This window comes from Thalassophryne amazonica, chromosome 13 (assembly GCF_902500255.1).
Source record: "Thalassophryne amazonica chromosome 13, fThaAma1.1, whole genome shotgun sequence".
Classification (NCBI taxonomy): domain Eukaryota; kingdom Metazoa; phylum Chordata; class Actinopteri; order Batrachoidiformes; family Batrachoididae; genus Thalassophryne; species Thalassophryne amazonica.
This window is the reverse complement of record NC_047115.1, coordinates 91,120,597-91,141,529: the sequence shown is the minus strand read 5'-3', so window position 1 is coordinate 91,141,529 and position 20,933 is coordinate 91,120,597. Positions and strand designations below refer to the sequence as shown.

Here is a 20,933-nt window from a genome sequence, read left to right as displayed (position 1 = left end):
AGAATGAATGTTAAATTGAACTATCTGTTCTGCCTAGAACACTTGTCAAATATCCTGCAGGAATTCTGGTTGATGGCTACCACAAGCATCTGGTCTGTTTGAAACCTGTTAGTTTTGACTGTGTGCTAACTTCAGAACACCTGAAATGAATTAACACTTACGCACCAATTTGTTGTTTTTTTATGACTGCAAATGTACAGAATGTTCTGCAATTGTTCTCCCCCAGAAAATCAACCATTTAAAGAAGTTACTGCACAATTCATGTCAAGATGAGTGTGTGTAAACGTTTGGCCACAACTCGTCTGAGGGAATGAAATCAGAAATTGCTAGAAATTAAATACTGTGTTTGGGTCCAGCTGCATTAGTGTTTCAGACCCATTAATCACATTAATGAGCCTTTAAAAATCCTGTTGTGAATCTAAGAGATAGGTTTTTATAAATGCTGGCATGAGTTATACTAAACTTTGTTTCAGTTCCAGCTCCATTTGAATCATGAAAACATAAGTGTATTTTGACTGAACCTGGTTCAAGTTGACTCTGCAAACTCTGATGGTATGAAAGTCTACAATCCCTGCAAGGTATTCACACCTTTGGCTTTTACAAGTTTCTGTTTTATGACAGTAAGTAAAAATAAAAATTTAATTACAAAAAATCCCAATGGGATTGATGGCAGGATTGGCACAACAGTCATAAAAACATCCATTCTTTTCAAAACCACATGAGGATAATGACTGGTGTGGTGCTAAGGTCCTATCCCTATGGAGCTGGGAAATGTACAACTGAGCATACACTTTACACTGCCACTGAAATGGTGATGGAAATTCAATACAAATCCACAACACATAAATATGTAGTTCCATAAGTATTCATCCCATCCAACCCATTATTATTCATGTCTTTTTATTATTAATAACAGCTTTTGATCTGGAAATGTTTGCACATTGATTCTCTGACTTGTGCTTTTATATCAACTATTCACAGAGTGAAAGTCTTCTTAGTTCTTCTTCCTGATGTAGAATTTGCTACATATCACAAGCTCGACAATGATATTGGACAAGTATATTTATACTACAATCAATTGAAACTGCTTCATTACACATATTAAAGCTCCATTTCACTAATTATATGATTATTAAAGACAAGTGACTCTAAAAGTGACAATTTTGTTGTGTTATAGCAAAAGTGTTAAAAAAAATGTATGCAAGTGATTATTTTGTGATTTATGTAATAGATTATATTAAAGAGATTTCATTTTATAGTATAATAATTATCATAACTTTAAAATTATTGTAAAAGAATGTTGAATTTTTACATGACGATTTGATGTTAAAAAATCATAAAAAAGGTAAAATCCCAAGGATGGTGCATTTTGATAGGCATTGCACAAAATCATGTACAGTAATTTCTTCCGAGTGTGAATGTCTTTTCCAAGTCTTGGTATGACAAATAAAACTGCACCGACTTACTTTTCATGAGGTGTACGTATGTTGCCTTGCTTTAAATGTCTCAGTTGCCTCTGACTCACAGGGTCTTGTTGAAACATGCATATGACCTTTTATTTATTATGGAGGTATGACTATAGTATGTGCATGGTCATACATGCAGACACATGTTATTAAGATGCATTCCTAGATGGTGTTCGAGCATTCCTATCTTCATTGTGGAGTATTTTATTTTTTTATGCATGCCATATTTCTTTCACTTGACCTCTTTTCCATGATGAAGTTGAAGGAATTTTTTAGAAAACACTGAATTTTTCTGAATTTGATCAATTGTTGAGAAATAATGGTGGTGAAGGTACTTGAGTTATTGTCACCACCTAGTGTTGAGGATGAATTTAACATGAATGTGTCATCTATGACTTATTCTTTATAAAGAACTACAGGTGCATCTCAAAAGATTAGTCATGTGAAAATGTTAAATATTTTTTGCCAATTATTTTAGAATGTGAGATAAAGTCACAATAGTTAGTCTAACTTGAAAACAAAAATGTATTTTTCATTGTGCTCTTGTCCATTTTTAGCCACTATTATTTCAAATCTTTTGTCAATCTCCTTTTGTCATATCACTGTGCAGTGTTTGCAAGTTGGTCATCTATTTGTACCATCACAAAGGTTATGTTGTTGTTTGCATCAGTTTCTTTTTTGTGTTTGTGTTCTTTGCTGGGTCACTGATAAATGAATCAATTTTCAGGTCATTATTCTTTGGGTAGATCTAGGTAAAGGCACAGCGCTATGAAATATTTTAAAAGGTTTTTAATATCAATATATACCCTGATCGGTGCTACTGGGAAACGGTGTGGAGTCCAGTAATGGCACATTTGTTGGCAAGAAAAGGTTTGCTGTACTTGACTTTGAAGATGATGCTCTAATGTTTGTGGAATTCATGGATTTTATGTTTGGAGCTCTTAAGATGTTGAGTGAGAACTATCAGTGTTGAGGTTGGTAAGTGCCCTGGATGAAGACCAAGCTAAGGCTTCTCAAAGATATCTTGGACTTGGCCATCATCAGTGCATCTGCATTCAAGTCAGTTACTGTTGAAGACACTGAGAAATCTTCAGCCTGTGAGGTTGACAGATGTCTGGGACGTGCTCCTGGAGACCCCCACAACACACTGAAGGTACCCAGCCATTGGCCTTCTCTGAATCCTCAAAACACAGCACAGGTAGACTGGATGAGTGAACTCTCATGACGACTGAAGGATCCTTGCAGGGTTGGTTCACTGGTACGTATTCTGATAGAATCCACACTGTTCTGAGTCTGAGGTCTGACAACTGGTCAGAGTCTCCTTTCTAGTACGCAGGCACAGAGTTTGTCAACGAGGCTGGAGAGTATAATTTCTAGATACAGTAACTTAAGAATGCCTACACCCCATTTTTGTTAACCTGGGACAAACCAATCATCTGCAAGTATGCATCTTCTCTGCAATAATATAATGAAAAGTTATGTTAACTAAGACAACAAAAAAATATCCATAGTATATAGCATATCCGAGCAAATTTCACCCCCTCTAGCCACTGGCCACTGTCAAAGTTGACAATTTACCTCAGTGACTTCTGCCAGGGGGACAGGTGTGACTTCTCCCAAATCAGTGGGTTTTTGCTTTTTATCATGATGCAACACTGCTGCCAATGTAGGTAAAAGTTCTCAACAACTACTGAAGACAGCCTGTGTTTAGCGTTGCATTTCTTTCCTACGTGATCAGATATTTTGCTGGAACCTGTTTGGGCTCATCCAAAAAAGGTCAAGGTCAAGGTCAGGTTTATTTATAAAGCACATTTACAAACAGTCAACACTGCCCCAAAGTGCTGTACAATAAAAGGATTTAAAATTATATTGTTAAATACAAGAACAAAATAAATCAGACAGTAAAAGATGTGGCAGTGTTCAGCTCATCTTGTATTAAAAGCCAGTGCAAAAAGATATGTCTTTAAAAGAGTCTTAAAAGAGTCAACTGAAGGAGCCAGTCGGACATTCAATGGCAGAGAGTTCCAGAGCTTGGGCCCTGCAACAGCAAAGGCTCTGTCTCCCCTGGTCCTTAGCTTAGATCTGGGACAGACCAGTAAACTCTGGTCCGCGGAGCGCAGAGCTCTTCCTGGAGTGTGCAATGACAGCATATCAGATAAATAGAATGGGGCTTGACTGTGAATTGATTTAAAAACAAGCAACAAAATCTTAAAATCAATTCTAAAAGCAACAGGCAACCAGTGCAGTGAAGGTAAAACAGGAGAAATGTGTTGGTGCCGTTTGGCTCCAGTGAGCAGACGCACAGCTGCATTTTGCACCATCTCGAGACGATGCAGAGACGACTGATTAAGACCAACATACAAAGAATTGCAGTAGTCTAAACAAGACGTGATCAAGGCGTGCACAACCTGTTCCAGCTGATTTGGGGGCAGGTAACGCTTGATTTTACTTAAAAGTCTAAGCTGGAAGAAGCTTGTTTTGACCACTGTGTTGATCTGCTTCTCGAATTTAAAAGAGCTGTCTATAAAAACACCAAGGGTCTTAGCAGATGAACGACAGTAGGAGGCGAGTGGACCAAGGGCAGAAAGGTCAAGGTCACCAAAGACCACAATCTCATTTAGATTCAAAAAGTTTAAAGACATCCAGTCTTCTACTCCTCAAACTCTTGGAGTCTGTTGCAGGGCCACATATAGACAAACAAACACACCTATGGACAATTTAAAGTTTCCAATCTATCTAACCTGCATGTCTTTGGATGTGGGATGAAGCCGGGCACCTGGAGGGAACCCACACAAACACAGGGAGAACACGCAAACTACACACAGAAAGGCCAGAGGTGGGAATCGATTCCCATGACCTTCATGCTGTAAGGCAACAGCATTAACCCCTAAGCCACTGTACTGGGGAGGTGATGGTCTAGTGGTTAAGGTGTTGGGTTTGAGTCCAGAAGATCATGGGTTCAAATCCCCACCTGACTGGAAAATCACTAAGGGCCCTTGGGCAAGGTCTTTAATCCCCTATTGCTCCCGGTGTGTAGTGAGCGCCTTGTATGGCAGCACCCTGACATCGGGGTGAATGTGAGGCATAATTGTAAAGCGCTTTGAGCATCTGATGCAGATGGAAAAGCGCTATATAAATGCAGTCCATTTACCATTTCCATTTACTGCCCTAGGGTGCAACAATGACATCATAATAGCAATAATAATAATAATAATAATAATTATTATTATTATTATTATTATAGCATATGAAGTTATGCACCTACCCTCCAACACACATATAGCAGTAGTAGTGGTGGTAGTACTAGTAGTATTAGGAGTAGTAGTAGTATGATCGGAATATTAGCATATGAATGTAATTTTAAATTGTCTGTAGGTGTGCGTGCAGGTGAGAATGTGTTTGTCTGTCTATATGTGGCCCTGTGACAGACTGGCATCCTGTCCAGGGTGTACCCCGCCTCATGCCCTGTGACTCTTGGAATAGGCTCCAGCCCCCCATTACCCTTGACTGGAGTAAGCAGATATAGAGAATGAATGGTTAAATGATTGGAAGATGAGTTTGAGGAGAAAATTCTTGTCCTTCATTTTAGGATAAACCCTGGCTGGTGGCACTCAGCTAATATAGATAAGCAGTTTAAGATGTGTGTGCATATGAATGTATGCACCAACCCCTCAACACACACATGACTAGTAATACATAATAATAGTAATAATAATAGCATATAACTAACACACACACACAACTCCCCACACACTAGTAATAGTAGTAGTAGAAATAATTATAATAATAATAGAATGATGGTAGCGTATGATTGTTTGCATCAACCCTACACATGGACCCCCCCCCCCCCACACACACACACACACACACACTCAAGCAATTCATATTTAACATGCAAACACACCTGAAGGGACAGACACAGAAATCCAAGGTCACTTGTGTATAAATTCAGAGTATAAAAGGCTGCTCTGTGTGACTGTAATGACTAATCTATCATCGGTCTCACCTTTCTGCTACAGTCAGTGTATCCTGTGTGAACAGGAGTGTGACCTGAACCTCCACTAAAATGCTGGAACAGTGTGCTGGCTGCACACATACTGCCTGTGACTCTGGTGGTCTCTGTATTGTCCTGTGTTCCCAAAGACATTGTTTGGAAGAAGAAGAACATATATTCCAGAGTAAGACGTGCTGCTATGACGATCATATGCTTGTGACGTCAGGATGAATGCCAAAGGAACCATCATCAGAAACAGAAAGCTGGATTGTCTCAAACAAATCGCAGCCTGCTGGCGAGGAGCCAAAGTCCAGGACCAGGACAGGAAGCAGAACCTTCAGTGTGTCACCTCAGACAGAACACACAGTAACATGGAGAGATGTTTCTCTAACCCCGAGGAACTCTGCTGACAGTGTTTAGACAAGAGCTTTAGTCTGTGCTTCCTGCTATAACTTACCCTGACTTTCCCATCCTGAACCCTACAGATAAATGAGGAGAACAGCCAGAGACAGAAAAACTCAAACATGTGGAGTGACAGACAGTCTCACTTTTTTTATGACACCGTAACAAAATGTATTCCATGTTTGTGACAAGGTCACCATTCGCTACCTAATTTTAAGACTAACTCTAACCATAACCCCAACACCCCCCCCCACCCACCCACCCATGTCACCCAAAGATTTTTGTGATACAATCACATTTTTTTTATTACACCATCATGAGAATCTCCACCATTTTGTGATGATATCACAAATGAATAGATTAAATTATTTCTCATGACATCATCATGAACTCGACATGAGATCGGGTTGAGAGTGTCGTCTGTCACTACACTGTGGTATGGTGGACTTTTGAGTAAAGGTGCCTTGGCATTCTTGAACACACCTATATTATTATTATTATTATTATTATTATTAATAACAACAATAACAACAACAACAATAACAACAACAACAATAATAATAATACTAATAATAATAACAATAATGTGGCCTTTTATTGTGGCCAGCCTAAGGCACACCTGTGCAATAATCATTATCAGGCTTAGTAGACAGATATGGCTGTACACAAATGCAGGACTTGAACATAAAGCTATGTGTGTAAAAATAGTTTACTGAAACAGCAAACAGGGTCCGGTACACAAAAAGGCAGTCCAACAAGAGCAGAAGTACAAGGAACATCAGACTTAGGTGTGGTCGGGTACAGAAGCAGGTGATCAAAAACACGAGGGGCAAGCAGGTTGAGGAAATACACAAAACAGAGCTGGAGAGAAGGAACAAGGCACATCAATCTGGCGAGGAGCAGAGCAAACGGTGGAACTTAAATACACCCATGTGATGCGCTGAAAATAGGGAAGTGTGCATGGAAAGCACCAGAACGAGGGTGTGGCCAGAGAGAATGAAACACCCACCACCAAGAATGAGGAGACAGACAAGAGAGAAAGGGACAGACAGACCCAACCAAGAAAAAACCCAGCAAGAGAATAAACATACAAGAAAACAAGTGAACAAATGAAGCAAACCAAAACATAAAACAAAGCAAAACAAAAACTCACATCCTGATAGTCATGTTGTCAAATCAGCATCTTGATAAGCCACACTTGTGAGGCAGGATGGATTGTCTCGGCAAAGGAGAAGTGCTCACTAACACACATTTAGACAGATTTGTGAACAGTATTTCAGAGAAATAGGTCTTTTGTGTATATAGAAAATATTTTAGATCTTTGAGTTCAGTTTATGAAAAATGGGAGCAAAAAGAAAAGTGTTGCGTTAAAATTGTTTGTTCAGTATATATATATACATATATACATATATATATATATACGAGGTCTATTAGAAAAGTATCCGACCTTATTATTTTTTTTCAAAATCCATATGGATTTGAATCACGTGTGATTGCGTCAGCCAAGCTTGAACCTTTGTGCGCATGCGTGAGTTTTTTCACGCCTGTCGGTTGCATCATTGGCCTGTGAGCAGGCTTTGAGTGAGGAGTGGTCCACCCCTCTCGTCGTTTTTTTCATTGTTTAGGAATGGCTCAGAGACTGCCGCTTTGCTTGATCAAAATTTTTTCAGAAACTGTGAGGGACATCAAAGTGGACACCATTCGAGAAATTCAGATGGTTTTTGGTGAAACCTTTATGGGCTTCAAAGAGATTACGGAGTGTTACTGTCGCTTTAAGGACGGCCCAGAGCGACTGGTGGTGCGCCGCGCTCCGAAGCCGCCATTGACAGGCTGAGCGACCATTTCATTTCTAAACGGATGGCTGTATGGATCCGTGACCATCGTGTGCAATTTCTCTGGTTATCACAAGAGCTGGACATCAACCATTTTCCGGCAGATTTCACTTTTAACAAGAGATTTTGTCATGGAAAGCCGAGCGGAGGCTTCGCGCGTCACGATGGATTCACTACTGAAACGAGACAAAACCACCTCTGTTTTGGTCTCACAGGACGGCTTTGAGATGGCGTTCAAACAGCTGTCGGTGGTTTTTCCATTGAGTGATTATCCGAGAAATTGTGGATGTGCCTGTGAGGCTTCATCACGGCATTGCTTTGCGCCATGCGGCACCAGAACAGCAGCAGCAGAAATGTTTCTGTACCCTTCTCCCAGATTTATCAATCAATCAATCAATCAATCAATCAATCAATTTTTTTATATAGCGCCAAATCAAAACAAACAGTTGCCCCAAGGCGCTTTATATTGTAAGGCAAGGCCATACAATAATTATGTAAAACCCAAACGGTCAAAACGACCCCCTGTGAGCAAGCACTTGGCTACAGTGGGAAGGAAAAACTCCCTTTTAACAGGAAGAAACCTCCAGCAGAACCAGGCTCAGGGAGGGGCAGTCTTCTGCTGGGACAGGTTTGGGCTGAGGGAGAGAACCAGGAAAAAGACATGCTGTGGAGGGGAGCAGAGATCGATCACTAATGATTAAATGCAGAGTGGTGCATACAGAGCAAAAAGAGAAAGAAACAGTGCATCATGGGAACCCCCCAGCAGTCTACGTCTATAGCAGCATAACTAAGGGATGGTTCAGGGTCACCTGATCCAGCCCTAACTATAAGCTTTAGCAAAAAGGAAAGTTTTAAGCCTAATCTTAAAAGTAGAGAGGGTGTCTGTCTCCCTGATCTGAATTGGGAGCTGGTTCCACAGGAGAGGAGCCTGAAAGCTGAAGGCTCTGCCTCCCATTCTACTCTTACAAACCCTAGGAACTACAAGTAAGCCTGCAGTCTGAGAGCGAAGCGCTCTATTGGGGTGATATGGTACTATGAGGTCCCTAAGATAAGATGGGACCTGATTATTCAAAACCTTATAAGTAAGAAGAAGAATTTTAAATTCTATTCTAGAATTAACAGGAAGCCAATGAAGAGAGGCCAATATGGGTGAGATATGCTCTCTCCTTCTAGTCCCCGTCAGTACTCTAGCTGCAGCATTTTGAATTAACTGAAGGCTTTTTAGGGAACTTTTAGGACAACCTGATAATAATGAATTACAATAGTCCAGCCTAGAGGAAATAAATGCATGAATTAGTTTTTCAGCATCACTCTGAGACAAGACCTTTCTGATTTTAGAGATATTGCGTAAATGCAAAAAAGCAGTCCTACATATTTGTTTAATATGCGCTTTGAATGACATATCCTGATCAAAAATGACTCCAAGATTTCTCACAGTATTACTAGAGGTCAGCGTAATGCCATCCAGAGTAAGGATCTGGTTAGACACCATGTTTCTAAGATTTGTGGGGCCAAGTACAATAACTTCAGTTTTATCTGAGTTTAAAAGCAGGAAATTAGAGGTCATCCATGTCTTTATGTCTGTAAGACAATCCTGCAGTTTAGCTAATTGGTGTGTGTCCTCTGGCTTCATGGATAGATAAAGCTGGGTATCATCTGCGTAACAATGAAAATTTAAGCAATACCGTCTAATAATACTGCCTAAGGGAAGCATGTATAAAGTGAATAAAATTGGTCCTAGCACAGAACCTTGTGGAACTCCATAATTAACTTTAGTCTGTGAAGAAGATTCCCCATTTACATGAACAAATTGTAATCTATTAGACAAATATGATTCAAACCACCGCAGCGCAGTGCCTTTAATACCTATGGCATGCTCTAATCTCTGTAATAAAATTTTATGGTCAACAGTATCAAAAGCAGCACTGAGGTCTAACAGAACAAGCACAGAGATGAGTCCACTGTCCGAGGCCATAAGAAGATCATTTGTAACCTTCACTAATGCTGTTTCTGTACTATGATGAATTCTAAAACCTGACTGAAACTCTTCAAATAGACCATTCTTCTGCAGATGATCAGTTAGCTGTTTTACAACTACCCTTTCAAGAATTTTTGAGAGAAAAGGAAGGTTGGAGATTGGCCTATAATTAGCTAAGATAGCTGGGTCAAGTGATGGCTTTTTAAGTAATGGTTTAATTACTGCCACCTTAAAAGCCTGTGGTACATAGCCAACTAACAAAGATAGATTGATCATATTTAAGATCGAAGCATTGAATAATGGTAGGGCTTCCTTGAGCAGCCTGGTAGGAATTGGGTCTAATAAACATGTTGATGGTTTGGATGAAGTAACTAATGAAAATAACTCAGACAGAACAATCGGAGAGAAAGAGTCTAACCAAATACCGGCATCACTGAAAGCAGCCAAAGATAACGATACGTCTTTGGGATGGTTATGAGTAATTTTTTCTCTAATAGTTAAAATTTTGTTAGCAAAGAAAGTCATGAAGTCATTACTAGTTAAAGTTAATGGAATACTCAGCTCAATAGAGCTCTGACTCTTTGTCAGCCTGGCTACAGTGCTGAAAAGAAACCTGGGGTTGTTCTTATTTTCTTCAATTAGTGATGAGTAGAAAGATGTCCTAGCTTTACGGAGGGCTTTTTTTATAGAGCAACAGACTCTTTTTCCAGGCTAAGTGAAGATCTTCTAAATTAGTGAGATGCCATTTCCTCTCCAACTTACGGGTTATCTGCTTTAAGCTACGAGTTTGTGAGTTATACCACAGAGTCAGGCACTTCTGATTTAAAGCTCTCTTTTTCAGAGGAGCTACAGCATCCAAAGTTGTCTTCAATGAGGATGTAAAACTATTGACGAGATACTCTATGTCACTTACAGAGTTTAGGTAGCTACTCTGCACTGTGTTGGTATATGGCATTAGAGAACATAAAGAAAGAATCATATCCTTAACCTAGTTACAGCACTTTCTGAAAGACTTCTAGTGTAATGAAACTTATTCCCCACTGCTGGGTAGTCCATCAGAGTAAATGTAAATGTTATTAAGAAATGATCAGACAGAAGGGAGTTTTCAGGGAATACTGTTAAGTCTTCTATTTCCATACCATAAGTCAGAACAAGATCTAAGATATGATTAAAGTGGTGGGTGGACTCATTTACTTTTTGAGCAAAGCCAATAGAGTCTAATAATAGATTAAATGCAGTGTTGAGGCTGTCATTCTCAGCATCTGTGTGGATGTTAAAATCGCCCACTATAATTATCTTATCTGAGCTAAGCACTAAGTCAGACAAAAGGTCTGAAAATTCACAGAGAAACTCACAGTAACGACCAGGTGGACGATAGATAATAACAAATAAAACTGGTTTTTGGGACTTCCAATTTGGATGGACAAGACTAAGAGTCAAGCTTTCAAATGAATTAAAGCTCTGTCTGGGTTTTTGATTCATTAATAAGCTGGAATGGAAGATTGCTGCTAATCCTCCGCCCCGGCCCATGCTACGAGCATTCTGACAGTTAGTGTGACTAGGGGGTGTTGACTCATTTAAACTAACATATTCATCCTGCTGTAACCAGGTTTCTGTAAGGCAGAATAAATCAATATGTTGATCAATTATTATATCATTTACCAACAGGGACTTAGAAGAGAGAGACCTAATGTTTAATAGACCACATTTAACTGTTTTAGTCTGTGGTGCAGTTGAAGGTGCTATATTATTTTTTCTTTTGAATTTTTATGCTTAAATAGATTTTTGCTGGTTATTGGTAGTCTGGGAGCAGGCACCGTCTCTACGGGGATGGGGTAATGAGGGGATGGCAGGGGGAGAGAAGCTGCAGAGAGGTGTGTAAGACTACAACTCTGCTTCCTGGTCCCAACCCTGGATAGTCACGGTTTGGAGGATTTAAGAAAATTGGCCAGATTTCTAGAAATGAGAGCTGCTCCATCCAAAGTGGGATGGATGCCGTCTCTCCTAACAAGACCAGGTTTTCCCCAGAAGCTTTGCCAATTATCTATGATTTTTTTTTTATGCCTCCAGACAATCTTGTCTCGGAGGTCTACAGACAATTCCATTGACTTCATGCTTGGTTTGTGCTCTGACATGCACTATCAACTGTACGACCTTATATGTACAGAGGTGTGTGTCTTTCCAAATCATGTCCAATCAACTGAATTTATTCCAGGTGGACTCCAATTAAGCTGGAGAAACATCTCAAGGATGATCAGTAGAAACAGGATACACCTGAGCCCAATTTTTGAGCTTCATGGCAAAGGCTGGGAATACTTATGTGCATGCAACTTTTTATTTATTGTTTATTATTTTTAAGAAATTTGGAAAAGCCTAAAAAAAAAGATCATATTGTCATTATGGTGTATTGTGTGTAAAATTTTGATGAAAAAACAAATTTCATGAATTCTGGAATAATGCTGTAATGTAACAAAATGTGTCAAAAGTGAAGTGCCGTGAATATGTTCCAGTTGCACTGTGTGTGTACACCTACATATATACAACCCCAATTCCAGTGAAGGTGGGATGTTGTGTGAAATGTAAATCAAACAGAATGCAATGATTTGCAAATCCTCTTCAACCTATATTCAGTTGAATACACCACAAAGACAAGATATTTAATGTTCAAACTGACAGACTTTTTTCTTTTTGTGCAAATATTTGCTCATTTTGAAATGGAAGCCTGCAACACATTTCAAAAAAGCTTGGACAGGGCAACAAAAACCTGGGAAAGTTGATGAATGCTCAAAGAACACCTGGGGCCTGTACTACGAAGCAGGGTTAAACTTACTCAGATGTAACCCAGGGTCAACCTCTTAAACCGGGGTTGACAAAACCTGGTTTTCTCAAGTGGTGTTAATCGGTACTACGACGCTGAATAAGATGTTGATTTGTTGAACCTGTGTTAACCTAATTGGAGTTTGTGCGCATTCACATAAAAGGGGCGGGTTGCAGCGTACGTCACCATTTTTCAATGGCGCGGGTCACCTTACTTTACCGAAGAAGAATGCACGATTATTATGCGGAGCTACGAGGAATTTAAATTAATGTTAAGGGGGAAATTCTGCCAATAAAGCAAGACAGGCTTGTTGGCAACGTATTGCTGATCGGCTAAATGTGTACGTACAATTCAATTGTTCTCCAAATCTGTTACAGATGATTAACCTGTGGAATGTCTAATATGTGTAAAAAAATTACCTTCATTAATTATGCCCAGATGCAACACGATTCAGAAGTGGGCATAGGCGTCCTAATAAATGTTAGGTTAATTTAATGTTTCCTAAATAGGCTACCTTGACTGTATGATTGCTATTCCTAATCCTGTCAATATTTCAGCAATAGCAGTGCCAAACGCACCTGGCAGCAGGTGAAGATGAAATATAAAAACATCCTTCAAAATGGTAGGTTTATATTCATAGCTTGATAAGCCCCACTTCGCCTAATTAATGGACATGCATTAGACCTATTTTGATATTAGTGATTACCCATGATTGCATAAAACCCTTCTTTGATTTGCACTGCGGATAAATGGCCAGGGGAAAACGACAAATGCATCCAACAGTTTAGATAGAGCAAGTACTACCTTGCGAATCATACGACATACAGTATTCTTGCTCAGATGTTCAGCATCACCGATGGAATACATAAATTGTCCACTGGCAAAATAGGCACAAGGCACATTATCTGCTCGATCGTCAGGGCATTGCTACACTTTAAAAAATGACTTTTTTGTACAGGAAAACGCTGGCAGCTGTGGTTACCAGGGAATTCCTGTAAAACATACAGCAGCACAGTAGATAACATTACAGACATAATATGTATATGGATTTACAGTGAATGAACCACGGCTGACTCACATTAAAGGAACTGTTAAATCTACAAACAAGAGCTCTCTTTTTTTGTACATTTAACTGCTGTATTTTTTACAGGAATTCCCTGGTGACCACAGCTGCCAGTGTTTTCCTGTAAAAACAACAGTCTTTTTTTTACAGTGTACGATGGGTGATGTTACAGACTTCTGGCCCAATCAGCTGACAAAGATAACGAATTCCCTCGGCTGAGAATCAATATCTTTCATAGAGAATATCATCCGGGTATGTCAGCGGATTCTGGCGGTCTTTAAAAACCCTCGCCCTGCGAAGAGAGCCCCTCACAATTTGTGCCCCAATATCAAACGGATCATCCAGGTAGGCCGGCATTGTCTTCGGAGTGATTGAAGGTGGATGGACGGTACTTATAAAGGGAGTGGTTAAGTGAAAACCTCAAGCTAACCGAGAACATAACCTGCTCGGAGCAGGTTTGGCACACAGCATAAATTGCCATGGCAGCAGACCTCGATCAAAACCTATCCACCTTTCGTAGTACGGGTTAACCGGGAAGTTACTCCACACGTCAACAACTTACTCCCGAAGTTACCCTGATAAGCCAGTAACCCCGCTTCGTAGTACAGGCCCCTGTTTGGAACATTCCACAGGTGAACATGTTAACTGGAAACAGGTGAGTATCATGACTGGGTATAAAAGGAGCATCCCCAAAAGGCTCAGCTCTTCACAAGCAAAGATGGGGTGAGGATCACCACTTTGTGAGTGAGTGTTTCGCTTTTTAATTTTCACACAACACACAACGCTTCACAAACACGGTAACTCAAATAAATTAATAATAATTTTTAAAAAACTGCGAGGACTGCATGTTCAACCTTCAGCTGACATGCACTGGCTGAATCGTAGAGAAAGAGGGATAAAAAACATGCAGGGACCCAGTTCACATTTGCTTTTTGGTATGCTTATGTATTTTGGGTCAAGGATGAATGCTGCAAAAACAGAACGTTGATAGGACTAATATTTTTTTAGAAGCTATGGATATTAGCTAACAACACAGGACAATGGATGTTGCTCACTACTTTCTGGACTCACACAGGGGCTGTAAATCACCTTTATATTAAAAGCATGAGTGCATGATTTTATTTAGTAAATTCAGTGTAAGAACATAAAAAAATCATCCAACGTTCAGCAATGTATCATGTCTCAGAGACAGGGATTGATTACTTCTCCCTGATTATCTATTTGTTGAGGTTGAATTTTTTTTAGGTTGAATATTTTGAGGCTGATTATTTTGATGCTAAACAAATTCAACCTTGGAAATTCAACGTTTTTAACCGATTCAACTGATTTTGATGCAAAAAAAAAAATCAACCTTAAAAATTCAAAAATTCAAACTCTGATGGCACAGATTTACTTCCATAGTGTACAACCATCACTCATCCAGCTGATTGCACTTGTTAACACCATTAGCAAGCACTTGCCTACAAATGAATATGTGTGGGGGCATCAGCACCATGTTTAACTCCTTAATACCCCATCACACATAATCAGAATGAGGCCAAATGGCGTCACAATCACAATTTGGCCCACATCCGAAAAGTGTCCAGTTACAGCTCGAAAACGTTCTGACAGCCATCTACGGGAGTCCACAAAGTTGGCCAAAATCGGCCGGCAGCCCCAAGTGTGGTGCACATATTGAAAACCCTCTGGGCACCATCGAGATGGGACACGTATCCAACGATGGTCCATGTGCAATCTGAGCACCATTTGACCGCAATTTACATATTCTGATGGCGGCAAAACAGGATCTGAAACTATTTATGCCCATATGAGGGAACCACGAGATGGATCTGGGATGGCAAAGCCTGCCGGAATGACCTGCACGTGCCACATATAATAATGTCCACCTCAAATGCCCCCCCCCCCCCACCCTTCCCCTGGAGCGCAAAGGAACTGTTGATATGTATGTGGCACACTTCATCATGTACAGTGAATGTGAACAGTGGCTATCAAACTGAAAGCACCATGCTCTACTGCGCGCACGCAGCTGGAAATCTGAACAGGCTGTTATATCCACAATAGATCTTACAGCACAGATATTGGTCCATTCCTTCCAATGGGTGACTTAAATAATGTGAATATTTTCTCCATCATATCTCTATATACCACAGGCAGCTGCGCCTCTCTGTGGTCTCATGCGCAGTAACGTGTCATTGAATGGGGTCAGGCTCGGAGCGAAACGATCTCACCTTGTAATATATGAAAATTCAGTAAGGTAAATCTTATATATTATATTCCACTTCTAAGGTGGAACTATGCTAGTATACTAAGGTATATCTAGATATCTAAAAAGGAAGAGTAAAATAGAAGAGTAGAGTAGAGCCACTTAGGTGCCTGGTCTTGAGAACCAGGGATGGTAGGTTGATCACCTTCTAACTCTGTAGGAGATATGACATGGAACTGTTGTGCCAGGTTGTGACAGCATTAATAAACATGAATCTCACCTCCAACAACAGCCCACCAGTGTTTCACAGCGCAGTCCCATGTAATAATCCAACCATCGCAGTGTCCAGAGGTGTGTTGTGCTGCTGAAGTGAGCCAAAACACAAATAACGAAATTAAAGTTCCTTGGAAAGGCTGCGTCTGATGCATGGGACAGCATGGCCCACTGCCAAGTGTCCAGTAGCTGGCAACAGCCCGCACATGCATCCCCTGCGCACACGCGCACCGCACACATTAGGCTGTTCGTGTTATATAGTGAAAAAATAAAAGTTGTGAGAGAAATTTGAACTCAGTCAGATAAGATTCAGAGGTCCCCCAGAGTGACACAGTTTCCTCTTCCTCTGCTGGCAAGGCAATGTCACCCTAATTGGAAAAGACTCTGATGCCATTATTTTTCTTTTACAGGTACATGTGATGGCTTCTTATCGCAAAAAGTGGTGGTTGATTGTTCACCCAGAGGAGAACATTACTGGAATTAATGGATTACTTCATTGCTTGTTTGGGGAAAATTTGTGGGGGACCCCTAAACAATGTCTGATTACAATAAAATTTGGCACAGATCTTTTATTTTATTAGTGGAACAAGAACAACATGTGGCCCAACAGATTTTGTAACATTTGACATTTTGAGCAGGTCTATTGCTCATTCAGCCGTTGTGAACACACACACACACACACACCCAGCGATGATGTCATCAGTCCAGCACCTCTGCTCTATGCACACGCACGTGAGGTCAGTAGCTGGGAAGTGGAGGACAAGTGCAGCTGTGATTGAATGAGTGAGTGAGTGAGTGACTGCCTCCCATCTGGGAGGGAGCGCTGGATGGTAAACACGGGACATGTTTGCCATCCAGACGTTTGGACATCGGGCAGTCTGCAGCGCCTTTTATAGCCACCTGACAGCAGTCTGTGTCATCTACCTGTTGTCTACATACACTTTGGATGCCATCGTGCAGGTGTGGACGAGGTAATCTGGATGCGTTCTGACACTGCTGACCACGCCTCTTTTCCTCCCGACTGCATCCGATGATGGCAATATTTGCCGTGTCGGGCTGGATTCTGCACATTCTTGCTATGTGTGATGGGGTCTTCAATCCTCTCCACAGTCACACTCACAGCAGCACTTCTGTCAATATGGAATTACAGAAAATCCAAATATCGGGGCTGGTTTGTATGTTTCCATATCAGAAGTTGAAAATTCTGAATTTCCAGATTTAGGCAAAAACTAATGTTAATATTTAAAGAGAACAAGTGGAGTTTAATATCACTTCCCAAGCTGTAATTAAAGAAAATTGTACAATAAAACAAGGGATTACAGATTATCTGATCTGGACTGACAGAGCTACTTTCCCACAGGGAGCAAGATAACATTAGTATCAGACAGATTAACAGAGATTTCAGCAAACTCATTTCCTTTTTGAAAAATAACATTAGTAATCAAAGGCAAACAGTCTGCAGAATGATTGACTTTGTTTATCACATTCAAACAAAAAGCAAAGATACGGAACAGATGATCCAAAAATGTCCTTTAAATGAAGACGTAGGAACAGCTTTGAACCAAATACACAGAGTAAAATCAACTCTGTGGAAAGTCCGGCTCCACTGCAGACAGTGTTAAATCAGCTCTGTCATAATGTTCACTGAAAGTATAAACAAACTCTTGAGTTCATCAACTTGATTTAACACTATGATGGACACACTGATGGAGCCATTTTCACACTATGATAGAACTGATTTAATGGTGATAGAGCAATTTTAACACCATGACAGAGCTGATTGAATGCAAAGATAGAGCAGTTTTAAGATTAACAGAGCTGATGTAACACTGACAGACCTGATTTAATGCTGTGATAGGGAGAACTTTTAACACTGAAACAGCTTATTAAATTCTATGATAGGGCAATTTTAACACTCTGGTGCAGCTGATTTCACACTATGATAGAGTTGATTTAATCTGATGATGAGGCCATTTTATCATAGCACTAAATCAACTCTGTCAGTGTTAAAACAGCTATAACATAGTGTGAAATCAGTTCCATCAGAATGTTAAATCGGCTCTATCGCTCTGACAGAGCTGATTAACAGCTATAACAGAGCTGTTTTAACACTGATGGAACTGATTTCACACTATGATCAGGCAGACCTGTTTTATCACTACGATGAAGCTGATTTAACCTGAGGATAGAGCTGATTTAACACTATTTGGTGTGGGACATGACATGGTTAGCACTGTTCTTCCTGTTTCTGCATGCGTTCCCTCCCCACCTGGAGGGAACCCATTCTCTCCCACCGCCAAAGACATGCAGGTTAGATGATTTGGATGCTTTAAAAACTGAGCTTTGAGTGAGCGTGTAAATGACTTCATCTACATGTTTCCACCCTCACAGCTCGGCAAGCATGTAGGCAGGGCTTTGAACCAGAATTTTTTTCCTAACTGGTTTGTTCCGAACAGAAACAATATTTTAATGTTTCCGGTGTTGCAGACCCAACGGTCTGCCCCTAAAAATCGGTCCGCTTTTTGCATCTGTGCATGCGTCATTTCAGACCACAGCAGCACGTCTGAGATGGACTCTCTTCACCCAAAGCGATCAAATGGATTAATGGATTATTAACCATCAAATGATAAAGGTAAAACCTCTTAAATCATTCTAAAGTCAGTTTTAAGCAGAAACGAGGCCGTTTTAAGCGGAAATGAGGCGAAATTCCGTGACACTTTGAAATGTCAGACGCGTAGTGAACGCATCAGCCAGCAGGTCATTTAGCCGCGTACTCAGATCGCTTCTGCTGCCTTTTGTGATGAAATGATGCTGAATTTATGTGGAAATGATTGTTGTACTAAAGCTTCAGATATCTGTCGCTGAGATAGATGATAACTGGAGTGCAGTTTGAAGCAAAAACGAGGTGTTAATCTGTGAACTGCATCATCGGGGGGACTGATTTTTAGGGGGACCATTCAGTCTGCAACACCGGTTTTGGGTTCCACCCCAAAATTGATGTCCTGAGGTCGGTTAGAACAAGAAAATATTCCCGAACTGGTTAATGTTTCATGTCAGCTGTGGGACACTGAAAACACTATATGTCAGACATGTATGTGGCGCTGTAACACTCCCATGAAAAATGGAGGAGGCGGCAATACAGCGTGCTGTAGCAGACAGCAAAAAGTAGCGCTTTCCAAAATGGGATATGGAGTAAATTAAAGCCTTTAATGAGAAAGAGGGTCTGCGCTGATCACCTGAAGTAGACGTATTGTGTATTTAAAGTGAAACAATGTGTTTCTTGTATTTTTAAAAGACACAACACTGTGTTGTTCTCCACCTCACATAGAAGCCTGAGGTACCAAAATTATGGACCAAGCGCAAAAAACTACAGCCCTCATGTGACCATTCGTACAGTTTGACTGTTTCAATTATTAAAATCATTCACACATTGAGTAAATATAAAGTCTTATTCTAACCTGTTACATTGTTTCAGTCAGATTCATCATTGCAGCCTGATGAGAAGATGTTCTTGTATTGGAAGACCAGTCTGGGAATTACTTTAAATCCTTATTGTGGAAATTACTGAAGAAAAGCAGTGTTTTTAGAGAAGCCGCTCAGTGTTTGTCTGCTCCGGGTGTGTTTCTCAGTCTGAACCAGAGAACTCCAGCAGTTTTTTTTTTTTTTTTCCCTCAACAACAAGAAAAATAAGTTATTTTAAAAGTTGAAATATATTCCCTGCCAGGGTTCAGCCATCTGACATATCTTCAGCGATCTGCTTGTGGTGAAAATAAATTCCATTTGATCCACAAAGACAAAAAAATAAATAAATACTGTAAATAAAAAGCATAATAATGGCACAAATAAATGCCGTGTTTCTGAAGAAGTCCCTCGATGTTTGTTTGCTCCGGGTGCGTTTCTCAGGGTGAAACACAGGACGGTAGCACTTTGTCCCACCAACAACAACCAAAATAAATGACAGGCGGAAGTGATCCTCACCAGGTCACTGTAAACGGAAACTTTTCTCAAGAAGGAAAAAAATAATGGTATTAACCAGTTACCATGATTTTAAATAAATGGTTCTGTTCTGGAACATTAAAACAATATAACGTTTCTGGTTTTGTTTTTGTTCCACAAACAGGTTCAAAGCATTGCTTGTAGCCCACCTCTGGCCCAGTGACCATTGAGACCCCCCCCCCCCAGTCCTGTTAAGGGATTATTGCAGAATCTACTTTCTTCTGCAAAAATTTACTGTGTATCTGAAAGCCAAAAAATCAATCAAATAATCAGCAACAACAAAAAATTTACATCAGTCCAGTTTCCAAAATTTCATGTGTGTTTGTGTTGTAAATTGTGTCAGTATCATGGCCCAAGCAGAGGGTCACCCCACTGAGTCTGGTGTGCTTGAGGTTTCTTCCTCATATCATCAGAGGGAGTTTTTCCTTACCACTGTCACCTGTGTGTTTGCTCTTGGGGTTGGTAAGCTTGGACCTTGTGTGAAGTGCCTTGAGGCAGCTTTGTTGCGATTTGGCAGTATATAAATGAAATAAATTGAACTGAATTAAACTGAAAGAACAGTCCGGACCACAAGGTCTGAAATTGGTTCTTGTGATAAGTCAGTCACATGAGCTATATTTTTTATCTTCTCTGACCCTGTCACAATAACAAAGGCGCTCAGCAACGGGCCCCTGGGTGCGTTTATTCAGTGACACAATGTTTGTGCTCTCATGGGCCTCAGAACAGTCCAGTGCAGACTCTATCGGGGGCCCCAGCCCAGCTCTCCAAGGCCCTCTGGAGGCTGGACTCCATCACACTGTGTACACTACCACCGCAAACAACCACCACACAAAGGAGAGAAAAAAGAGCAAAGGGTGAGCAAGTGAAGGATTAAAAAAACAAAACAAAAAACAACCCAATGCCCAGCA

At 40.4% G+C, this 20,933-nt stretch overlaps 1 long non-coding RNA gene across 1 annotated transcript; it reads left to right on the top strand.

Moving 5' to 3' along the window:
* The first annotated feature begins 2,524 nt into the window (after positions 1-2,524).
* On the top strand, positions 2,525-18,513 carry LOC117523969. The gene is made up of 3 exons (XR_004564658.1): positions 2,525-2,535; positions 13,463-13,467; positions 18,437-18,513. It is a non-coding gene; the product is annotated as an uncharacterized LOC117523969 (long non-coding RNA).
* The last annotated feature ends 2,420 nt before the right edge of the window (positions 18,514-20,933 follow it).